The sequence below is a fragment of the Pangasianodon hypophthalmus genome, chromosome 6 (assembly GCF_027358585.1).
Source record: "Pangasianodon hypophthalmus isolate fPanHyp1 chromosome 6, fPanHyp1.pri, whole genome shotgun sequence".
Classification (NCBI taxonomy): Eukaryota; Metazoa; Chordata; class Actinopteri; order Siluriformes; family Pangasiidae; genus Pangasianodon; species Pangasianodon hypophthalmus.
The window spans coordinates 26908583-26921094 of record NC_069715.1 but is presented as its reverse complement, the minus strand read 5'-3'; positions in this window follow the sequence as shown (position 1 = coordinate 26921094).

The following is a 12512-nucleotide window of genomic DNA, read 5'->3' as shown; positions in this document are numbered from 1 at the left end:
ATGTTTTTGGCACCACTGTGTTTGTGAATGATGAGGTTATACATCATCCTAGCATCTCTGTCTCTCTCTCTCTCTCTCTCCCTATGTGAGGTTCCTTTTATTAAAACTGCATGTTCCGTCACTATCTGTGTTCCTTTGTCAGAGTGAGATGAGCTGAACCGTTGCACTACGTGACCTGTCACTGGGCTTACTATAATGCTGCCATGACCATGGGTGTGAAGGTGGCTAATCTTTTACACACACACACACGCACACACACATTTATCCTTGCGAGAACCTTCCAATGACATAATTATTGATGCAGGTAATTACTGCTATGCTACACCTAAACCCTAGCCTTAACCTCAGAAACCATAAGGAAACCTTTTGACACTTTTTTTTTCCTTTTAATAAAGCTAACTTTTTTATTAAAAAAAATAAATAAATAAATAAAAAACAGTTTTCCAAAACTTCAAGATATTTCAATATATAATATAATATAATATAATATAATATAATATAATATAATATAATATAATATAATATAATATTTATGTATTAAAAATCAAACATTAAAATTTCTCATTTAGATAAATATTCAGACCCTTGGCTAAAGGCACTCCAAATTGGGCTCAGGTGCATCCTGTTTGCTCTGATTATCTTGAGATGTCTGTAGAACTTGACTGGAGTCCACCTTTAGCAAATTCATTGGAATTTGCTACATGGACATGAATGGACATGATTTTGAAAGGCACACACTTTGTTGAGTCATAGATCTGGCCAAGAGTATAAAGCCATTTCTAAAGCTTTGAATGTTTTCAAGAGCACACTGAGCACAATCATTTTGAAATGGAAGAAGTCTAGAACCACCAGGACCCTTCCTAGAGCCAGCTATCTGGCCAAACTCAAAAACTGGGCAAGAAGGGCCTTGGTCAGGGAGGTGACCAAGAACTCAATAGCAACTCTAACAGAGGTTCAGAAGTACTCTGCAGAGATGGGAGAACTTGCCTGAACGACATCCATCTCAGAAAATACTCAAAAATCAGGCCTTTGTGCTAGATTGGCTAGATAGAAGCCACTCCTGAGTGGAAGGCACATGGCAGGAAGTTAAATGACTCTGAGAAATGCTACATCTAGTGAAAACCAGGTACTGCTCATCAACTGGTAATACTGTCATTACGGTGAAGCACGGTGGTGGCAGCATAATGCTATGAGGTGCTTCCCAGTGGCAGGGACTTAGAGACTGGGGGAAAGATGAATGCAGCCAAATACAGAGAGGTTCTTGATGAGAACCTGCTCCCGAGTGCACACAACATCAGACTGGGCCAAAGATTCACCTTTGAAGCACAAAAACAACCTGAAGCATACAGCCAAGATAATGCTTGAGTGGCTTAGGGACACGTCTCTGAATGTCCTTGAGTGGCCCAGCCAAAGTCCAGACTCGAATCCCTTAGAACATCTGTGGAGAATCCTAAAGATGGCAGATGAGAGATAAAAAATGAAGGGGTCTGAATATTTTCCACACCCACTGTATGAGAAATGAAATATGTACGACAAAATGCTTTCTATTTTTAGTTTAAAGTTTAGAAATCAATCTTGGGTGTTGAAACTGGACATTTGCACAGATTTTGTTTTATTATGTGGGCATTTAAAATGATGATTGTCAGAAAATCATTATAAATTAAAAAAATTCTTCTTTAGTATATATGTTTGTCATGCAACTTTAGGTGCAATACAGTACAATGTGTTTGACCATGATAAACATTTATAAAACATTTATATGCACTGCTTTGCTGATTATTCTGTCAATCCACATCCACATTCTCTTGCTTAAATAGCATGATTAACTGCAGTTTGCCAAAACAGGAGTGTGTGTGTGTGTTCCTGATGGCATGTGTGGAAGGAAACGCCGTGGGTTTTTTCAGCAGCTTTGCATTTCACAGCACACCTTCAGCAGAAGCTCAAGGTCACAGGTTTGACAGGAGTGTAGAGGGGGTCTTGTGTGTGTATGTGTGTGTGTTTGTGTATGTGGGTAGGGGGGGCGTATGTATGAAACTGCTTATGCTTTGTGGGGACCAGATGTTCCCATGGTGATAAGAATATATGACAGTTTTGATACTGTGGGAATATTTGACTGGCCAATATGAAAAAAAAAGAAGATTTTTTACAGATCCTGAGGTTAACGTTATGATTTAGTGTAGTGTGTGGGGGAAGGGGTATGTTCTCATATCATGGTGGGGACCAAATGTCCCCATAAGGATAGGAATATCTGACAGTTTTGACCTTTTCGGGACATTTGGATGGTCCCCACGCGGAAAACTGCCATTTTCTTTTACAAAAACTGCAGCTTTTATTTGAAAAAACACTGACATTATTGACATTAAGGTTTGGGTTAGGTTTCAGTGTAGCATAGCAATAATTAGCTGTGTTATGTCAATAGAAGATCCTCACAAGGATAGTAAGACAAGTGTGTGTGTGTGTGTGTGTGTGTGTGTGTGTGCACGCAACAGAGAAAGATGATAAATGTGGAGCAGAAGAAGAAAAAGAAGAAAACTGGGCCATGGTGCAATAAGTCATTCAGTCTAAAACCCCGGACTGTACCATTTACAGAGGGACAAAGCATTTTCTGTGTGTGTGTGTGTGTGTGAGAGAGAGAGAGAGAGAGAGAGAGTGAGGGAGAAAGAGAGATGGATAATATGTGATGCAGAAATTGCTCAGCCATTGGAATGTACCACTGGATGCATTCTGAATGCGTGTGTATGTGTGTGTAGGTAGACTTTAGTAGATACATGGTACTCCTATGGTGTAGCTACACTCATTGTCCATGTTATCATTTAGACCTAATAAACATTGTCAGAGCGTTTAATTTCACATTAATATATTTAATAGATTTTAAGATGAGGATGCTGGAAGGCTGCAAAATAATGTTCCTGCAATGATTTACAAACATGTAACAACTGCCAAAAATCTGTGTATAAATGTAACAATACATAAAAATCTAAAGATAATGTCTAGAACCTGTTCAGCTGTTATATACAAGAAATTTCTAAAATGGAATTAAAGGTTTCACAATTTTTCCATATCCCCACCACAATATACTTAAAAAAAAAAAAAAAAAAAAAAAAAGACCTGATTTTGTCCCCACAATTTATCCCTAACCCCTTAAAAAACCCTCTGATTTTGTCCCCAGAATGTAAAAAAAAAAGACTCCAGTGTTTGTTGAAATTCCAGATTTTGTACTCAGGACTTAAAAAATGTCCTCACCATTATTAAGAAAGATTTTATCTGATTTTGAAATTGGTCCTTTAACTTTCATTCGACTGATATGGATCGATAAGTTGGTTAAAACAGAAGCATAATCTCTGGTATGTGGACAAATTCGGGTCCTTATTGAAAAAGAGTTTGTGCTATATTAGAAATATATCCTAGTGAATATGGAATCTGTTTAGGACAGGGTTGTTGCCATGGTGACCTCTCTTTCTTGTATGTTGATCATGCAAGTTTTTTATTAATTCCTATCCAAATATTTGTCTCCAGCAGTGTTACATTGTTACATCCATGCTCTCACACCAAATGTCTAAATAGATGCAACACACACACACACACACACACTCTGTATTATGCACAGAAGTCATCACCTCATACTGCAGTCCGCAACACACAGACTGAAGAGTGAGAGGCAGTCTCTCAGGGGAACTGGCATTTCTCTCTGCCACCTGAACTTCTGTGAATGTGTGTGTGTGTGTGTTTGACTGAGAGAGAGAGAGAGAGGGAAAGAAAGTAAAAGTTCCCCAGATCTGTCACTGCTGTACACTTTGTAGGGCACTTACAGAAGTTTTTTAAGTCCACTACATGGTGTCTCATTTGGTAACTGATGTGTGTGTGTGTGTGTGAGACTTTCACTGGACTGTGTCTTTCTCTGCTGTAGACTTCAGGTGCCACTAAGAGGAGACTGAGCCATATACACCCTTGAGCGACGCACTGTGCAGGTGAATGTAATCATTTTATAATGGACTCTAATGGTGGTCTGTTTCTAGTCTCTGGATCCAATGGGCGTGTCAGTGATGTGTGTGTGTGCACCAGTACTCCCTTTATTCATTCTCTCTGTCTTTCTCACACACTCCCGCTCTCTCTAACACTCACCCAGGCTTTTAATGATGGCAAGACGGCCTGACAGACTTGCAGACAGCAGCGACAGAGACAGCCGTATCTGCGGCGGGGTGTTTAAGATGATAAAAAAGCTATTTTACCACTTCTGTCTGCCACCAGGACATCAACACATGGGATGTGCCAACGAAAAGGAGATACAGAGAGAGAGAGAGAGAGAGAGAGAGAGAGAGAGAGAGAGCATAGAGGTAAAACAAACTGACATTAGTTTGCCATGTCTGTCTGAGTGCAAAGTGGAAACCGTCCAAACTTAAGAAATGAAAAATAGTTTGAGAACTAGTAAAATATGTTTTAAATGCCTTGTGCATATATATATATATATATATATATATATATATATATATATATATATATATATATATATATATATATATATATGCCTATAGCATCTTATACTGTATATTGCGTAATAATTTTAATAATGTAGGATTTTTTTTGGCATAGACACTTGGTTATGGCAATAGTTAGGGCATTGAGCTACTAATCAGAAGGTCATGAGTTCAAATCCCAGTGCTGCCAAAGCTGCCACTGTTGGGTTTTGAGCAAGATCCTTAACCTTCATCTGCTTAAATGTATCATGTCTCAGTTGGAAGTCACTTTGGATAAAGGAGGAGGCCACTAGGGAACCACTGATGTGATATGGTGGTTATTTTTCAATAAGTTGGGTCCACAAATTAATATTTCGAGGCTACAAACTAAGTATCTCACTTCCACAAATTGTTATGTTGTGGCCACAAGATACCAAAGCCCATGACTTAATATGTTGTTGAACACACTTAATATGTAGCCTCCAATTAATTATTTGGTTAGAACAGGCAAAAGTATCTATTCACCTTGAGACTTCACTTAAGGTGATGCAGGCTAATGTAATATCATCAATCATCTCTATGCTTAAGCTCCTGTAGCCACAAAGCTCTGATTAATTGATTCCTCTGTCTCACTCATTATAAAATACAATAGTTCCCATGAGTTAAGTACTTCATGGCCATGAAATACATGTAGAGCTCCAATAGCATAACTTATAGCCTCAATATGTATATTCATTTGTTGGCACAACTCATTAAAAAATACCCACCATGTCAGATCAGCGACTCGGTACTTAACAGGAAAAAAAATTACGACTACAAATCCACTCGTAGCTTCATGGTTTCACTCCGCAAAAGTCGAGGGTTTTGTTGTTTTACTTATTAGTTGTTCGATTTTCAAGTGGGAACTTCGTTGTAGTATAAACAGCTAACAGCTTTCAGACAAGATGACAACTTTGGATCGATCATATGTTTTCTTATTCAACACCAATCATAAGTGGTCATTCAGCAAAAAAGGTATGTGTGTATCATCAACATACGAAGTGATGAAAAAATTATATTGAAATGAAATTTTCAAATGGAAAGTGGAAATGAAATTGAGGAGTTTTTGTTAACTGTTAAAAGTAGGTATCCAAAAAAGGCATAGGGTTATGCAATAGAGCAGCATTGTTCACACACTCAGCCACGTACTTCTGCAGCTGGCGGAGTAAAAAAACAACATCCACTAGAGGGCAGGTCGTGGCAAAACATCCCTGACACAACAAAGCACGTTTTTATGTCGATTTCACACCAACCATTCAGGGATGTATATTTGTTTGCGGTAGAGCAACATGGAGACTTCACCTAGATGCACACAGTATCTCTCATAAAAATGAGCTTTTTTTGCAGTGATTGTCACAAGCTGTTGTTTTACATTTCAGTATTTGTTTAAGGGTGCTGCTCATTGGCATATTCAGTATGAAACCTACATAAGCCCTTAATGACTGGGTGAATTACATCACAATGTCATGACACCCAGCTTTGTGACTTTGTAGTTTGGTGAAGTTCTGGTTTGTCAATCACATAATGGTGATCATGTGACGCTTGACTTTGTGCTACAGTTCAAAGAACATCAGCTGTTCTAGTGTAGCCAAGAAAGTGTCATAACACACTTATGTCAACGAAGATCTCTCACTTGATTCGGGTGTTCGGAAATCCAAATTTTTTATGCAAGTTTATGTCAGTTGCCATAAACGGATTTACGTCGGTGTAACACAGTCCTATGAACATCTGTTACCCAAATTTCATACTACAATCTTATAATAAATGTACTTTTTAGGTGGGTTTGTACATGAGAGGTTTGTTAAACTGATAACAATGTGATAATAATAAATAATAAATAAATATTCTAGAATAGGACATAAACTTGCAATTTGAGACATTTGATTAGTTTTCCTTTTCCCTCTTGCTCTATAAACCTTGCAGCTGTAACAGTTTTTCTTAGATCAGTAGATACCTGGAATGCACAGCAGGGTGGAACACACTTTGCTTCAACAACCTTCTGAATGCAGGTTTAATTGGGCAATATGGATGCTGATATTTTTATCGTCCTTGCTTTGGCAAGACATGCCACTGGCACTGCATGCGAGTTTGAACGTGTGTTTGTGTGTTTGTGTGTGTGTGTGTGTGATCCCATTTAACCTGCGACAGCAGAGAAACCTGCAGGAGCTTCAGCACATCGTGACCCTGCACATTTCTAATGTGACCTGACACTTCATACAGACACCTAGCTTCAGCAGAGCTTTTTAAACACAGAGCTTTTTAAACACAAAGCAGAAGAGGTATATCTGGGAACGTAAAGATGTACTTACTGTATATTTGGTGGTGATGTTTGTAAATTCAGAGCAAAAGGAAAGAGAAAAAAAATCAATCCAACAAGATGTTATTTTACACAACAAAATGGCATCAGATTGTTTACAAGGAAATTGCACAAGCAAATACATTCAGCAGTAGATCCAGTGGTATCTGACAGTCCTGATCTAGCCACAACATATTATGCTGAAATTCATGTTTTGGGACTGTGTAATGCCATTTGAGACTAATATTAAAGACATTAATGACATAATACTCAGAGACATTGTTTATCTTGAGTACTGAAATTTTATGGATAAAATTATGAACTACACTTAAATTGAGCTGTGAGCGTAGCAGATGAGTGCTTGGTCAGCTTATCCTTTAAAAGTGTGATAAAATAACCCGTGTCCCATGCACAGGTTACGATCTCATGACCTTGATTTAGTATCTCCTGGCTTCAGTTTTCCCCCTCTGATTTTCTCCCCAATTTGGTCACCTGCCAGTTCCCACCCACCACCCAAAAACTAACAAGTGCTTCCTCTGATAAACATGAAGCCAGCCAACCACATCTTTTGGAATTGCTGTTCATGCAGCATAGGGCAGTGTAACACACTCAAAGGAAAATGCTATCTGTACTCTTTTGCATAAAGCTCACAGACACCTAGGATTGGCTAGTGGCACAGTGATTGACGCCGCCCAGAGAGCACGGCCAATTCTGCTCTCTTGGCACCCGGCCATGGATGGCTGTCACATTGTTGGAATTCCAACACATGACCTCTCAACAATGGGGAAATGTTTGTTCTTGTTGTTTTGCTGTTATTGTTGTTGTTGCACCACTTAGAAGCCCTCTCTTAGTTTCAGTTGTGTGCACAAAAACTGTTGCTGCATAAAAAAAAACCCCAAAAAATAAAAATTTAGGAAGCGTTGCATCAAGTGCTATTTTATAAGCTGCTGAATAATGAGGGAAGAATCCATTCGGTTATTAGACCAGATTAGCACTGAGTAATGTGATAATTACAACCAAGACTACTCATGCAGCAATATATTGTTTTTTTACTTTTTAAAAATGGTCTCTTGTTTTTATGTAACATCATATTACATTTGACAGCAAAGAAAAAAACACAATTGTTCTTCTTCTTGCATTTTCCATCTGTGAATGTTTTCAAGCTGAAAAGCAAGAAGTGATGTTTAAAGTAATGTTTAAAGGTCTAGATGCTATTGAAAAATACTGCCCAGAAAGTCAACTTAAGCATGTGTGGAAGCTGACTCTGAATACGCATAACTTTCCCTGCATAAATATTCATTTAATTTTTGGACTCTGAATAAGACCCATAGTTTCTACAACTAGAAATCTACACTTATCATGAACAGATGATAAAAGATTAAATCTCTCTGAAAGCTTTACTGTTTATGATTGCTCCTGTCACTTGTAACATCACAGTTAACTCTGGTACTAAGGTACCAGGCTTCAAAATCTGACTGTTGGCCATCCACATTCAGCATTCAGTCTGCCAGATGTGAAAGGTTTGACATAGAGCCATGGCTGCATTTGGCACTCCCCACCAGTCTAGCAGTAGGAAGCAGATTTAAAGCTTGCACCAGCAGGGACTCCCAATCAGCAGAGCAAAAACCTCGAATCAGTGGGCTGGAACATTCAATTAGTCACCAAGATTTCTAAATAGACAAATCACACAGAGACAAAGAAAACAGAACTGAGCAAAACACATACAAAATCTTTGAAGGTTAAAGCCATCATTAGAAGTAAGATTTTTTTTCTATTGCGAAAGTGTATCAGTATATGAAGGAACAAAGAAGACAAAAAGAAAAAAATCTTTTTAATTATGATATTCACATCATTTTATTTCGTGGCAAGGCTACCTGTCAATCAACATTAATGGACGAGATCAACTACCATCACTAGTTAATGAATAAATAAGATTAAGCAAGCAATGGCTAATGTCAGCATGTTGTGCAATAAAGTTGGAATGTAATAAAATCAGTAAGGAAATAATACAGGCAATAAATAAATAAATAAGCTAATAAATTATATACATGAAGGTTTCCAGTTTAGTAGTTACTAGTTTGAGTAACTGGTAATTACTAACTACCAATAAAATTCCAACTCATTGTTAATTCCAGTCATATAAATCATAAACAATAAAAAATATGGAGTAAAATACGAAAATAATAGCTTTGTAAAGTGCAGGTGTGCAGTGGTATTGAGTCATACTTAATAGCTTGACTACACAGGTTGGTGTTTTGAGGAGGTAAATATATATCACACATCACAGTTAGCTGACTAGCTTGTTGCTAACAAAAGATGTGCATGGAGGCATATGTACATGGTATTTTTCCCTGTTTGTAGCTTGAATGCTCAGAGGTTGAACATTCCTGCTTCTAAGGCAAGTCAAATGCAGCATGGGAAACCAGTTCTCTATTTAAACCGTTGCTGCTAGTTAAGCATTCTGTCTTTTAAACCAACTGTATATTTCTTATTTAAAAGATGAATAGATCCAGGAGACTTTATTTAATCCAAAAAAAGACATGCATTTACTTGATTACGTTTGCAACACAGAAGGAATGAATCTGCAAGTCTCATTTTTGACCTTAAAAACTGACACTAGAGACTCCTTTCATAAATGTTAAAAAAAACAAACGAACATGCAAAAAAAAATAAAAATGTCTCCTTACGATCCTTGTGAATGAGTTAGTACAGAAATGATAATGTACTGTATATTAGAACAAGCACATAAACCTATTTATATATTATATATAATAATTTATATATTACTGTATATAAACCTATTATTTGAATTACAGCCAGGAGTATTATAGAAAGAGGAAAGATATTTATAGAAAAGTAATCACCAACCTCTAGCCAATGAGATTTAAGAATTAAGCAGTGCTATAATAAAAGCTAATTATTTAAATTTCCAGAAAGAAGTGTGTCCTAAAGCTGTGTTTTCTCTCTAACAGTGTCATTTTTTAATCGTATACTGTATATAAATATATGAGAGTTGACTGAATAATGAGAACAGATCATTCCACTTCAAAGCACATTGATAATAATTAATGAGAAAATTAACCCAACATTTTACAGCAGACATATTCGAACAGTGAGAGAGAGAGACATGGTGGGACCAGACATCAACATGATTTAAAAGAAACTGAAAAAAAGCTAAAAGTCTTTAAAAAAATCACTGGCTTTCAAGAAAATGGTGTGAATTAATTAATTTCTGTGTCGCTGACTCATAACAATCATAAAAAATTCACACATTAACTGTCTGCACATAATCCCAATGGCCAGCATTAGAAAATCTCAGAACACACACACAAACACACACACACACTGTGTGTTTCTCTCTTTTGTGTTCTCTTCTCTGTTTCCATCTACGATGCATTATGTATTATTAACCAAACACACACTCCACTCACACACTCAGCAGCAAAACATCAAAGGATGTTCGCCGGCACTCGATAACGCTTCGTCTTACGGTAAAGACGAGTGCAGAAAAACACACACGCTGTGTGCTGTTAGAACCCAGAGAACCGGCGGCCATAATGGTGTGTGTGTGTGTGTGTGTGTGTGTGTTTATGTGTGTGTGTATGTGTTTCTTCCCATAACATGAATTACAAAATGTAGTAGTAAGGAAGCGACTACATTCATGATTATTTCAGATTATCTCACGTTTTTTTCACAACAATTCCGATATTCTGATATTCAGATCCATTCTTTTTTCTCTCCTCTCTGATTTTCTTCTATCTTCTTTCCACTCTTCTCCTCTCTTCCAGTTTTCTCATCAGGTCTCATATGTTCTTGTTTTCTATCCAGTTTTCTCATCATCCACTCCTCTCCTCCTATTTCTCCAATTTTATCTTTTCCTGTCGTTTCCCTCTATCTTCTTGTTTGCCTAGTCTCACCTCCTCTTCTCTTCTCTTCTCTTCTCTTCTCGTTTCATTTCATCTCAGCCCTTTCTTAAAATCTCTTTTTTGCCTCATGTCATGCTGTTCAGTATGGTTCAGCTCACTTGAGTTCAGTTCTGTTCATTCAATTAGGTCCAGCTCAATTTAGCTTAATTCAATTCAATTCAGTCCATTTCAGTTCAGCTCAATTTAGTTCAGTTCACTTCAATTCAGTTACCTTTGGTTCAATTTAATTCAGTTTACATTAAACTTGGTTTAGTTCAGCTCAATTCATTTCAATTCACTTTATTTCAGTTAAAGTAAATTCAGTTAAATTCAGCCAAATTCAATTCAGTTCAGCTCAATTCATTTCAGCTCAATTCAATCCAAATCAGTTCAGTTCAGGTCAGTTCAATTCGATTCAAATCAGTCCTGTTCAGCTCAATTTAGTTCAGTTCAGGTCAGCTCAATGCAGTTCAGTTCAATTTAGTTCAGCCCATTTTTTATTCAATTCAGTTCAATTAATATTTCTTTCAATTTAGTTCAATTCATTTCAATTTAGTTCATCTCAATAGAGTTTAGTTCAGTTTAGTTCAGCTCAATTCATTTCAGCTCAATTCAATCCAATTCAGTTCAGTTCAATTCTATTCAAATCAGTCCTGTTCAGTTCAGCTCAATTTAGTTCAATTCAGTTAAATTAAATTCAGTTTAACTCAGTTCAGCTGAGTTCATTCACTCATTCATTCATTCACTCATTTACTCACTCACTCAATCACTCATTCATTCATAACTACAAATTTCTGCAAATACTTTATTTGATCCACAGCAGCTTGAAGCGTTTCACTCTCAGTGTTACATGGCTGAGTGGGAGGAGCTTTAATATTCTCTTCTACAGTGTTTTTCAGCTTTTTGTCAACTTTGCTTAACAGTCACACTATTACTCCCTTCTATCTCCCCACTTTTCTTTCCTCTCTCTCTTTTCATCTCTGCTTCTCTCCTCCTGTCTCATCCCTTCTTCATTCCCCCTTTCCTCTGCTGTCATTGCCTTCTCTCATCTTCTAGACTTTTTTTTCTCAGTGTCCTCCTTGGCCCTTCTTCATCTCTTGTACTTTTCATTACTCCTCTTTTCTCCCCCTCTCCTCTCCAGCACTTGTCTCCTCTCTTCCTATTCTCTCCTCTGTTTTCCTGTCCTCTCCTCCTCTATCCTCTTCGCTCTTCTCCACGCCACTACTCTCCTCTCATTCTCTTTGTTTCCTCTCCTCTCCTCACCTCCCCTCTCCTCTCTTCCTCTCCTCTTTTCTCCTCCTCTCCCTTCCTCTCCTTGCCTCTCTTCACCTCTCCACTCTTCCTCTCCTCTCCTCTCCTCTCCTCTTTTCTTCTCATCTCCTCTGTTCTCCTCTCTTTCTCTCCTTCTTTCACCTCTTCTCTTCTCTTCCTCTCTCATATCCTCTCTTCTTCTCTCTTCTGTTTTCATCTCCTCTACTCTCTTCCTGTTTTTTTCCTTTCTCCTATGGAGTTGAGTCAATGCTCTTTTGTGTCTCTTTGTTCTGTCTTCAGTTGACAACTTATTTTTGACTCTACAGTATCGGCAGCCACCGCTGAGGGAGATCCAAATAAAGAGATCTTCCAAGTGTCACATCTGTGGCCACACATCTTCCAGCAGCACACACACACACACACACACATACAGAAAGAGAGAGAGAGAGAGAGAGAGAGAGAGAATCACTCTCTCTCATTTTATGTCAAGTGTCGAACTCTAGTCCTCAAATAACACATCAGATATTAAAATCTGACAAGACATTCAACCCAGGATTTTTATTCGCT